Source organism: Battus philenor, unplaced genomic scaffold, assembly GCF_028537555.1.
Source record: "Battus philenor isolate CCGP_79_NKW_IND1 unplaced genomic scaffold, ilBatPhil1.0.hap1 SCAF_90, whole genome shotgun sequence".
Lineage (NCBI taxonomy): Eukaryota > Metazoa > Arthropoda > Insecta > Lepidoptera > Papilionidae > Battus > Battus philenor.
Window position 1 is genome coordinate 945 of NW_027181760.1, and position 13,927 is coordinate 14,871.

Consider the following 13,927-nt stretch of genomic DNA (forward strand, 5'->3'; position numbering starts at 1 on the left):
AGTAAATTTAATTTATTGTATCTTGTGTATCAGAGTTTATTAATAAAATTTTTTATGAAAAAAATTCTCGAATTTAAAAGAGTTAATTAATTATAAAAGTTAATGTTGAATAATTATTTTTAATAATTAATTAGAAATGAAATGTTAATCGTTTTTAAATATATCTAGTTTTTTTAGAAAAAAATTTAATTTAAAATATTTTATTATATAATTTTTATTAATTAAATTTTTATTAAAAAATATTCAATATTTTAAGGGATAAGCTTTAAAATAAAATATTATAATATATAAATTAAATTTATAATTTAAAATTTTAGAATTTATATTGTTAATAAATTATAATTTTTTATAAATAATTTAATTTATTTTAAAATTTAAAATTAAATATTTAATTTTTTATAAAAAAATAATTTATAATTAAATAAAAATTAATTATAATGATAAAATTAGTATATTAAAATGTAGATAATAAATTTATATTTATTAAAAATTAAGTAAAGGAATTAGGCAAAAATTTATATTCACTTGTTTATCAAAAACATGTCTTTTTGAAAATAATATAAAGTCTAATCTGCCCACTGATAAATTATTAAAGGGCTGCAGTATTTTGACTGTACAAAGGTAGCATAATCAATAGTCTCTTAATTGGTGACTTGTATGAAAGATTGGATGAGATATAAACTGTCTCTACTTAATTAATAAAATTTAATTTTTTAATTAAAAAGTTAAAATAATTTTAAAAGACGAGAAGACCCTATAGAGTTTTATAATTTAATTAATTAATTATTAATATATAAATTTTAAAATTAGAATTAATTAAATTATTTTATTGGGGTGATAGAAAAATTAAAATAACTTTTTTTAAAATTTAACATTAATTTATGATTTAATGATCCATTAATAATGATTATAAGAAAAAATTACCTTAGGGATAACAGCGTAATTTTTTTTTTTAGTTCTTATAAGAAAAAAAGTTTGCGACCTCGATGTTGGATTAAGATAAAATTTAAATGCAAAAGTTTAAAATTTTTGATCTGTTCGATCATTAAAATCTTACATGATCTGAGTTCAAACCGGTGTGAGCCAGGTTGGTTTCTATCTTTAGAAAAATATAATATTTTAGTACGAAAGGATCAAATATTAAAAATAATTTTTATAAAATGAATGTTATTAATAAATTAATAACTATTTTGGCAGAAAAAATGTAATGATTTTAGAAGTCATGAATATATAATTATTTATATATATATAGTAAATGATACTAAAAGATATAATATTATTTATTATTGGAATATTAATTATAATTATTGGTGTTTTAGTAGGGGTTGCTTTTTTAACTTTATTAGAACGTAAAGTTTTAGGTTATATTCAAATTCGAAAAGGACCTAATAAAGTTGGTTTTATAGGAATTTTACAGCCTTTTTCTGATGCTATTAAATTATTTACTAAGGAGCATACTTTTCCTAATTATTCTAATTATATATCTTATTATTTTTCTCCTGTTATTAGATTTATTATTTCTTTAATATTATGAATATTAATTCCTTATTATTTTAATATAATTAGATTTAATTTAGGAATTTTATTTTTTTTATGTTGTACTAGTTTAGGAGTTTATACTGTTATGGTTGCTGGATGATCTTCTAATTCTAATTATGCTTTATTGGGAGGTTTACGAGCAGTTGCTCAAACTATTTCTTATGAAGTTAGATTAGCTTTAATTATATTATCAAGAATTATTTTAATTATAGATTTTAATTTAATATTATTTTTTTTTTACCAAGAAATAATTTGATTTTTATTTTTAATAATTCCTTTAAGATTATGTTGAATATCGTCAAGATTAGCTGAAACTAATCGAACTCCTTTTGATTTTGCTGAAGGGGAAAGAGAATTAGTATCAGGTTTAATATTGAGTATAGAAGAGGGGGATTTGCTTTAATTTTTTTAGCAGAATATTCTAGAATTTTATTCATAAGATTATTATTTATTTTAATATATATAGGAGGTTATAGGCTTAGATTAATTTTTTATTTAAAATTAGTTTTTATTTCTTTTTTATTTATTTGAGTGCGGGGAACTTTACCTCGATATCGTTATGATAAATTAATATATTTATCTTGAAAAGGGTATTTACCTATTTCATTAAATTTTTTATTATTTTTTATTGGGGTAAAAATTTTTTTAAATTAAATAATATTTTTAGTATAAATTAATAGAATAAGTATTCTTTCTTAAGTTTTCAAAACAAATGCTTATACAAGCTCATTAATTTAAGTATTAATTAAAAATTAAGTTATCTCAAAATTTATTAATAATAGGATTAATAATAAAATAAGAAAAGTATATAATAGTTAATAATTGGCCAGTAATAATGTAAGGGTCTTCAACTGGTCGTGCTCCAATTCAAGTTAATAAAAAAATAGTAATAATTATAATTCAGAAAATAATTTGGTTAATAGGATAGAATTGAATTCCTTGTATTTTTTTATTAAATGTAAATGGTAAGATAATTAAAATTAAGATAGATATAACTAAAGCAATTACTCCTCCTAATTTATTAGGAATAGATCGTAAAATTGCATAAGCGAATAAGAAATATCATTCAGGTTGAATATGGATAGGAGTTACTAATGGATTAGCAGGAATAAAATTATCTGGATCTCCCAATAAATAAGGATTAGTTAAAGTTAAAAGAGTTAATAATAAAATTAAAATAATGAATCCAATTAAATCCTTAAATGTAAAAAATGGGTGAAAAGGAATTTTATCTAAATTACTATTAATTCCTAATGGATTATTAGATCCTGTTTGATGTAAGAATAAAAGGTGAATTATTGTTAATATAAGAATAATAAAAGGAAATAAAAAATGGAAAGAATAAAATCGAGTTAGAGTAGCATTATCTACAGCAAATCCTCCTCAAATTCAATTTACTAATATAGTTCCTAAATAAGGAATAGCTGAAAGAAGATTTGTAATAACAGTAGCTCCTCAAAAAGATATTTGTCCTCATGGTAAAACATATCCTATAAATGCAGTTGCCATTAGAACAAATAAAATAATAACTCCAATTATTCAAGTAAATTTTAAATTGAAAGATTCATAATAAATTCCTCGTCCAATATGTAAATAAATACAAATAAAAAAAAAAGAAGCTCCATTGGCATGTAATGTTCGAATTAATCAACCATAATTTACATTTCGACAAATATAATTAACACTATAAAATGCTATTTCAATATTTGCTGTATAATATATAGTTAAAAATAAACCTGTTAAAATTTGAATAATAAGACATAAAGCTAAAAGAGATCCAAAATTTCATCAAATGGAAATATTAGAAGGAGAAGGAAGATCAATTAATGAACTGTTAATAATTTTAAGTAAAGGATGGGTTTTTCGTAAGGTTGAAAATTTATTTATCATTAGAAATTAGATGAACGAAGTGGGCCGAAAAAAATATTTGTAATTTTTACTACTGCTACGAGTGCAATAAATAAATAAATAATTATTATTGTTATTAAAAAATATGTTTGATTATTATATAATTTAGATAAATTAATTTTATTTTCATTATTAAAAAAAATATAAGGATTAAGAATATCATTTATTTCATAATTGAAGAAGAAATTAAGTCAATTTATATTATATATATATATTATTGAAATAAAGAAAATAATAATAGAAAAAAATAGAAAAATATTTTTTAAATAAATATTAATATTAAATATTTCATTGGAGGCAATTCTAGAAACATAAATAAATAAAACTAATAATCCTCCTAAAAATACTAGGAATAAAATATAGGAAAATCAATAAGTATTTAATAATATGCCAGATAGTATACAAGTAAGTAAAGTTTGAATAAGAATTATTAATCCTATTGATAAAGGATGATTTAAAAATAATATAATAAAAGAAAATAATATAATTATTAATGAAATAAAAATTTTAATGATATCAAAGAATATTTTAATAAAAATAATAATTTTGGAGATTATAGATAAAGAAATTCTTTTTCTTTGAAGTTTTTAAAGAAAAAGACTTATTTTTGATTTACAAGACCAATGTTTTATTTAAACTATAAAAACTACTAATGATAATAAATATGATAATAGTTATTTTAATTATATTTATTTTTGGGAATATAATTTTTGCCTCTAAACATAAACATTTATTAATTGTTTTATTAAGTTTAGAATTTATTGTTTTAAGAATTTTTTTTTTTTTTTGTTATTACTTTTAATAATATAGAAAATGATACTTATATAATAATAGTTTTTTTATTATTTTCAGTATGTGAAGGAGCTTTAGGTTTATCAATTTTAGTTTCTATAATTCGTACTCATGGTAATGATTATTTTCAAAGATTTAATTTATTATAAAATGATAAAATTTTTATTTATAATAATTTTTATAATTCCTTTATGTTTTTTAAAAAATATATTTTGAATGGTTCAAATAATAATAATAGTGATTATATTTTTATTTATAAATTTAAGTATTAATATTTATAATTTTAGAAATTTAAGATATATAATAGGTTGTGATTTAATTTCATATGGGTTAATTTTATTAAGAATTTGAATTTGCTTATTGATAATTATAGCAAGAGAAAATTTGAATAAAATAAAATTTTACTCAAATTTTTTTTTATTTAATGTTTTAATTTTATTAATTATATTATATTTAATTTTTAGTGTAATAAATTTATTTTTATTTTATTTATTTTTCGAAAGAAGATTAATTCCTACTTTATTATTAATTATTGGATGGGGTTATCAACCTGAACGAATTCAGGCAGGAGCTTATTTATTATTTTATACTTTATTTGTTTCTTTACCTATATTAATAGGAATTTTTTTTATTTTTCATAACTTAAATTATATAATTATATATTTTTATAAATTTTTTAGAATAGATTATTTTTTATTATATTTATCAATAATTTTGGCTTTTTTAGTAAAGATACCTATATATTTTGTTCATTTATGACTTCCTAAGGCTCATGTAGAGGCTCCGGTTTCAGGTTCAATAATTTTAGCTGGAATTATGTTAAAATTAGGAGGTTATGGACTTTTACGAATTATAATTCTTTTTCAAAAAATTGGAATAAAATTTAATTTTATTTGAGTAGTTATTAGATTATTAGGTGGTTTATTTATTAGATTAAATTGTTTTTGTCAAGTTGATATGAAATCTTTAATTGCTTATTCGTCAGTAGCCCATATAAGATTAGTGATTTGTGGTATTATAACTATAAATTACTGAGGTTATGTAGGTTCTTATATTATAATAATTGGTCATGGTTTATGTTCTTCAGGAATATTTTGTTTAGCTAATATTAATTATGAACGTTTACAAAGACGAAGATTATATATTAATAAGGGGATAATAAATTTTATACCTTCGATAAGATTGTGGTGATTTTTATTAATATCCTCAAATATAGCAGCTCCACCTTCAATAAATTTAATGGGAGAGATTAGATTAATTAATAGAGTAGTAGGATGATCTTGATTATCAATAATTACTTTGATTATGATTTCTTTTTTTAGAGCTGGTTATAGATTATATTTATATTCTTATACACAACATGGAAAATATAATTTAGGAATTTATAGATTTTATACAGGGGTATCACGGGAATATTTAATATTAATATTACATTGATTACCTCTTAATGTTTTAGTTTTAAAAATTGATTATTTTTTTATTTGATTTTATTTAAATAATTTAAATATAAAATATTGATTTGTGGAGTCAAAAATATGAAATTTCATTTTAAATCATTAAAAGATATTCTATTTGTTTTATTAGATTTTTTTTTTTATTTTTTTTTAGAATAATAAGTTTTTTTTTTATAATATATTTTATTATGGAGAATTTAACTTTATTTTTAGAGTGGGAAATTATTTCTTTTAGGTCTATAAGAGTAGTAATGTCTATTTTATTGGATTGAATATCTTTATTATTTTTAATATTTGTTTTAATAATTTCTTCTTCTGTAATTTATTATAGAGGAAGATATATACATTCAGAGTTAAATTTAAATCGATTTATTATTTTAGTTTTATTATTTGTATTATCGATAGTTTTATTGATTATTAGACCTAATATAATTAGAATTTTTTTAGGATGAGATGGGTTAGGTTTAGTTTCATATTGTTTGGTAATTTATTATCAAAATATTAAGTCTTATAATGCAGGAATATTAACTGCTTTATCTAATCGTATTGGAGATGTAATAATTTTAATGGTTATTGCTTGAATAATAAATTATGGTAGATGAAATTATATTTTTTATTTAAATTTTATAAATAATGATTTTATAATAAAATTTATTAGATTTTTATTAATTATTGCAGCTATAACAAAGAGAGCTCAGATTCCTTTTAGATCTTGATTACCTGCAGCAATAGCAGCTCCTACTCCAGTATCGGCTTTAGTTCATTCTTCTACTTTAGTTACTGCTGGCGTTTATTTATTAATTCGATTTAATATGATGTTAGTTGATATAATTTTTTTAAAGTTTTTATTAGTTTTATCAGGGTTAACTATATTTATGGCTGGTATTTCTGCTAATTATGAATTTGATTTAAAAAAAATTATTGCTTTATCTACTTTAAGACAATTAGGATTAATAATAAGAATTTTAAGAATAGGATTAGCTGATTTAGCTTTTTTTCATTTATTAACTCATGCTATGTTTAAGGCTTTATTGTTTATATGTGCGGGTGTTATTATTCATATAATAAATGATATTCAAGATATTCGTTATATAGGAGGAATTAGATTTTATATTCCTTTAACTTCATTATGTTTAAATATTTCTAATTTAGCTTTATGCGGTATTCCTTTTTTAGCTGGATTTTATTCAAAGGATTTAATTTTAGAAATAGTTAGTATAAGAAATTTAAATATATTAATTTTTTTTTATATATTATTTTTCTACTGGTTTAACTATATTTTATACTATTCGTTTATTATTTTATTTAATAATTAATGATTATAATTTATTAGTAGTTTATAATTTATATGATGAGGATTATATAATATTAAAGAGAATATTTATATTATTAGGAATAAGATTAGTAGTAGGAAGAATATTAAGTTGATTAATTTTTAATTATCCTTATATAATTTATTTACCTTTTAATATAAAAATAATAGTAATTTATGTAAGAATATTAGGATTATTAATAGGATATTTAATTAGAAATATAAAAATTTATTCTGTGAATAAATTTTTAATAACTTATAGTTTAAGAAATTTTTTATGTTTAATATGATTTATACCTAATTTATCTACTTATGGTTTAAATTATTATTTTTTAAAATTAGGTCAAAATATTATAAAAAATATTGATATGGGATGAAGAGAAATTTATAGAGGTCAAGGTATATTTGATATTATTAAAAATTATTCTGTTTACTATAATTTTTATCAAATAAATAATTTTAAAATTTATTTATTTAGTTTTATTTTATGAATATTAATTATATATTTAATATTTTTAATTTAATTAATTTAAATAGCTTATAAAAAGAGCATAATATTGAAGATATTAGGGAGATTATTAAATCTTTAAATATTTATAAAAAATTTTTTTTTATTTTTACAATGAAAATGTAATGTTTTAATAATAAACTATATAAATAGAAATATTAATGGTTATTAACCACTATAATTTAAGTTAGTAGCTTAATTTTTATATTTCATAATTTAATTGGAATTTTTTATTCAATAATATCATTAACAGTGATATACCTCTATTTTGGTTTCAATTAATTATTTAAATAAGGAGTTATTAACTCTTTCTTTTAAGTCGAAATTAAATGCAATATTTGCTTCTTATTTAAGATAAATTAAAAATTAATATTTTTTGAATGCAAATCAAATGTTTTTTATAAACTATAATCCTAATTTGTTCAATTAAGTATATTTTGATTTCATTCATGATAAAGTCCAATTAATAATATAATTAAAAAAAAAAATCTAATTTTTATTATTGTAGAAAAATTTACTAAGTTAAAACAATTAATTAAAGGGAAAATTAATGCAATTTCAATATCAAAAATTAAAAAAATTATAGTAATTAAAAAAAAATGAAGAGAAAATGGTATTCGTGCAGAAGATTTGGGATCAAATCCACATTCAAATGGAGAATTTTTTTCTCGATCTATAAATGATTTTTTTGATAAGATTAAGGATAAAAGTATTAAAATATTAGAAATTAATATAATTATAATAGTTAATGTTAATAATAAATTAATTATTTATATTAAATTAAATTAAACTTTTTGATTGGAAGTCAAATATACTAAATATATTATATAAATAAATTAGTTTCCTCATCAATAAATTGAAATATAAAGGAATAATCATACTACATCAACAAAATGTCAATATCATGCTGCTGCTTCAAATCCAAAATGATGATTATTAGAAAAATGGAAATTTAAATGACGGATAAGACAAATAGAAAGGAAAATTGTTCCAATAATTACATGAAGTCCATGAAATCCTGTTGCTACAAAAAAAGTAGAACCATAAATTCTATCTGCAATAGAAAAAGAAGCTTCAAAATATTCATATGCTTGTAGAATAGAAAAATAAATTCCTAATATAATAGTAATAAATAATCCTTGAGTTATTTGAGAAAAATTATTTTCTATAATTGCATGGTGAGCTCAGGTGACTGTAATTCCTGAGGTAATTAAAATAATTGTATTTAATAATGGAATTTGAAAGGGGTTAAATGGGATAATTCTAAAGGGAGGTCATATTGCCCCAATTTCAATATTAGGTGAAAGACTACTATGAAAAAAAGCTCAAAAAAATGAAATAAAGAAAAATACTTCAGAGATAATAAAAAGAATTATTCCTCATCGTAAACCTTTTGATACAAATAAAGTATGTTTACCTTGGAAAGTACCTTCTCGACAAATATCTCGTCATCATTGATATATTGTTAATAAAATAATTATGTAGCCTAAAATTATTAAATTTATGTTAAAATTGTGAAATCATTTAATTATTCCTGTAACTAAAGTTATTACTCCAATGGATCCTGTTAAAGGTCAAGGACTAAAATCTACTAAGTGGTAAGGGTGATTATTGTGTATTGTCATTAATTAGTTTCACTAGAATATAATGTTCTAAGAATAGAAATTACATAAGATTGAATAATTGCAACTGCTGATTCAAGAATTAATAATAAAATTTGAATAAAAATTAGAAAAATTAATATATAGGAAGGTATATTAATTCCAGTATTTCTTAATAATGTAAGAAGAAGATGACCTGCAATTATATTAGCAGTTAGTCGAACTGCTAATGTTCCTGGTCGAATAATATTACTAATTGTTTCAATTAATACTATAAAAGGTATAAGAATACTAGGAGTTCCTTGAGGAATTATGTGAATAAATATATGTTGGTAATTATTAATTCAACCATATAGTATGAATCTTAATCATAATGAAAGGGAGATAGAGAGAGAAATTGTTAAATGACTTGTTCTAGTAAAAATATAAGGAAATAGTCCTAAAAAATTATTAAATAAAATAAAAGAAAATAATGAAATAAAAATAAAAGTTGATCCATTAAATCTATTAGGACCTAATAAAGTTTTAAATTCATTGTGTAATTTATTAAGAATTAAATTTCAAAAAACAAATTTACGATTGGGAATAAATCAAAATGAATATGGAATAATAATTAAACCAATAAAGGTTCTAATTCAATTTAATTGTAGATTAAATAAATTAGTTGAAGGATCAAAAATTGAAAATAAATTACTTATCATTTTCAGTTAAAATTTTTTTTAATATTTTTATTTTGATTATTATTAAAATTATTTTATTTAAAAAAATATAATAATTTATAATATTAAATAAAATAAAGATACAAATAAAAAAAAAAAAAGATAAAATTCAATTAATGGGTATTATTTGAGGAATAAAAGAATATTACTTTAGTAATAATATAAATTTGACATATTTATGTTATAAATTTAACTAATTCTTTCATTAGAAGTAATTGCTAATTTACTATTAAGTGGTTTAAGAGACCAATACTTGCTTTCAGTCATCTAATGAAGAATAATTATTAATTCAATTAATAAAATTTTTAATAGAAATTCTTTCAATTACAATAGGTATAAATCTATGATTTGATCCACAAATTTCAGAACATTGACCATAAAAAATTCCTGGGCGATTAATATAAAGATTTCCTTGATTGAGTCGACCAGGATTAGCATCAATTTTAACTCCTAGAGAAGGGATAGTTCACGAATGAATTACATCTGTTGCTGTAATTATAATACGAATTTGATTATTTATAGGTAAGACAATACGATTATCAACATCTAATAAACGGAAATTTTTTATTTCTGAATTATTATATTGAATTATATAAGAATCAAATTCAATATTATTAAAGTCAGAGTATTCATAGCTTCAATATCATTGATGGCCAATAGATTTTAAGGTGATTAATGGATTATTAAGTTCATCTAATAGATATAAAAGACGAAGAGAAGGTAAAGCTACAAAAATTAGGGTGATAGCTGGAATGATTGTTCAAATTAGTTCAATTATTTGACCTTCTAGTAAAAATCGATTAATATAATTATTAAAAAATAAGTTAATCATTAAATATCTAACTAAAATAGTAATTATAATTAAAATAACTAAAGTATGATCATGAAAAAAAATAATTTGTTCTATTAGGGGAGATGCTCCATTTTGGAGATTAAAGTTAGATCAGGTTGCCATTTCTAAAAAAAGGATAATCCTTTATAAATGGGGTTTAAATCCATTACATATAATCTGCCATATTAGAAATTTCTTAAAATAGGAAGTTCATTATAAGAATGTTCTGCTGGAGGTAAATTTTGCAGTCATTCAATAGAAGATGATATATTAAGGGAGAATAAAATTATTCGTTTATTAATTATTGATTCTCAAATAATTAATATTATTATTATTATAGATAATAAAGAAATATAAGAGCCAAAAGAGGAAATGATATTTCAAGAAATGAAACTGTCAGGATAATCAGAATATCGACGAGGTATTCCTGCTAATCCTAAAAAATGTTGAGGAAAAAAAGTTAAATTTACTCCAATAAATATTGTAAAAAATTGAATTTTTAAAGAAAAGGATTAAGGGAAAGACCTGAAAATAAAGGATATCAGTGAATAAATCCTCCCTATAATTGCAAATACAGCTCCTATAGATAAGACATAATGAAAATGAGCTACTACATAATAAGTATCATGAAGGGAAACATCAATAGATGAATTTGCTAAAATTACACCAGTTAATCCTCCAACAGTGAAAAGAAAAATAAATCCTAAACTTCATAAAATAGAAGGACTGTAATTAATTTGTGTTCCATGTAAAGTGGCGAGTCAACTGAAAATTTTAATTCCCGTAGGTACGGCAATAATTATTGTGGCTGAGGTAAAGTAAGCTCGAGTATCAATATCTATTCCTACTGTAAATATATGATGAGCTCAAACAATAAATCCTAAAAGGCCAATTGCTATTATAGCATAAATTATTCCTAAACAACCAAAAGTTTCTTTTTTACCTCTTTCTTGAGAAATAATATGAGAAATTATTCCAAATCCAGGTAAAATTAAAATATAAACTTCAGGATGGCCAAAAAATCAAAATAAATGTTGATATAAGATAGGATCTCCTCCTCCAGCAGGATCAAAGAAAGAAGTATTAAGATTACGATCTGTGAGAAGTATAGTAATAGCTCCAGCTAAAACAGGGAGAGATAGAAGTAATAATAAAGCTGTAATACCTACTGCTCATACAAATAAAGGTATTTGATCGAAAGATATGTTATTAACTCGTATATTAATAATTGTTGTAATAAAATTAATTGCTCCTAGAATGGAAGAAATTCCTGCTAAGTGTAAGGAAAAAATAGCTAGATCAACTGATCTGCCTCTATGTGCAATATTAGAAGAAAGAGGGGGGTAAACTGTTCATCCTGTGCCTGCTCCATTTTCAACAATTCTTCTAGAAATTAATAAAGTTAAAGAAGGGGGTAAAAGTCAAAATCTTATATTATTTATTCGAGGAAAGGCTATATCAGGAGCTCCTAATATTAAAGGGACTAATCAATTACCAAATCCTCCGATTATGATTGGTATAACTATAAAAAAAATTATAATAAAAGCATGAGCTGTAACAATAGTATTATAAATTTGATCATCTCCAATTAAAGAGCCAGGATTTCCTAATTCAGTTCGAATTAATAAACTTAAAGAAGTGCCTAAAATTCCAGCTCAAATTCCAAAAATAAAATATAATGTTCCAATATCTTTATGATTAGTAGAATATAGTCATTTTCGCTAATAAAATGGCTGAAATATAAGCGATAAATTGTAAATTTATTTATGAGAAATAATCTCTTTTATTAATTAAGTCTTATAGTCAATAATGATGTAAAATTGCAAATTTTAAGGAGTAATTTTTTTTTTACTAAGGCTTAAAGAATTTCTTTTTTTATAATTTTGAAGATTATTAGTTTATATAACTTAAAACCTTACATAAAAAAAAAAGTTCTTAAGATTATTCCTAGTAAAGAAATTATACTTAGTAAATTAATAATAAATAATGAGTTAATTTTAGAAAAAAATTTAAATCATTTTATTTTTAGATAATTAAATATTAGTGATGAATAAACAATTCGAATATAATAAAATAATAAAATTAAACTTATTATAATAAAAATAAAAGTAATAAAAAAAAGTTGATTATTTAATAAAAAATTAATAATAATTCATTTAGGGAAAAAACCTAAAAATGGTGGTAATCCTCCTAATGATAAAAAATTAATCAGGAAAGAAATTTTAATTAAAGAATTTATGTTAATAATAAATAATTGATTAATAAAGTAAACATTTAAAAAATTAAATAAAAAGCATATAATTCTAATTAAAAATGAATAAAAAATTAAATAAAATATTCATAAGTTTTCTCTAATTATTAAAGCTGCTAATATTCATCCTAAATTATTAATTGATGAAAAAGATATAAGTTTTCGTAAAGATGTTTGGTTAAATCCTCCTAAAGCACCAATAATAGCATTGAGAATTATAATTATAATTAAAAAGTTATAATTTATATAATAAGACAATAAAATTATGGGGGAAATTTTTTGTCAAGTTATAATAATAAAACAATTAAATCATGATAATCCTTCAATAATATTGGGAAATCAAAAATGAAAAGGGGCTGATCCTATTTTTATTAATATAGAAGAATTAATTATAATAGATAAAAAATAATTAATTTCAAATCTTTTAATTATAATTATTTTAATTAAAATTGAAAATAAAAAATTAATAGAAGCAATTGCTTGAGTAAGGAAATATTTTAAAGCTGCTTCAGAAGATAAAAGATTTTTAGAATTAGAAATAAGGGGGATAAATCTAAGTAAATTAATTTCTAGTCCAATTCAACATCCAAGCCAAGAATTAGAAGAAATGGAAATTAAAGTTCTAAAAAATAGAATAAAATAAAAAAATATTTTATTTGAATTAATATTTAGGAAAATTTATAATAGGGGGATTATAAAGAACTAAAAATTCAATTATTAATATTTATATTTTAGTGTAAGAAGCACAATAATTTTTGATATTATTAGATATAGTTTGATTCTATAAAATATAATAAAGGTAGAATTCTACATTATTTATCCTATCAGAATAATCCTTTTTTTCAGGCACTTTATTTTTAAAAAAAAGGAATTACCTTTATATTTGAGGTATGAACCCAAAAGCTTAAATTTAGCTTATTTTTAATTTATTAATTTTTATATTTATAAAAAATTAATGAGCAATGGTTAATAAATTATATTAAGTAAGAAAAATAAATTAAATTTAAAAGG

At 20.4% G+C, this 13,927-nt stretch overlaps 3 pseudogenes; 2 read left to right on the forward strand and 1 right to left on the reverse strand.

The window, feature by feature from the left end:
- The first annotated feature begins 1,248 nt into the window (after window positions 1-1,248).
- Window positions 1,249-3,157, forward strand: LOC137932540 (NADH-ubiquinone oxidoreductase chain 1-like; annotated as a pseudogene).
- Window positions 3,158-6,409: 3,252 nt separating this feature from the next.
- Window positions 6,410-7,533, forward strand: LOC137932539 (NADH-ubiquinone oxidoreductase chain 5-like; annotated as a pseudogene).
- Window positions 7,534-8,345: 812 nt separating this feature from the next.
- On the reverse strand, window positions 8,346-9,853 carry LOC137932538 (ATP synthase subunit a-like; annotated as a pseudogene).
- Between the last annotated feature and the right edge of the window lie 4,074 nt (window positions 9,854-13,927).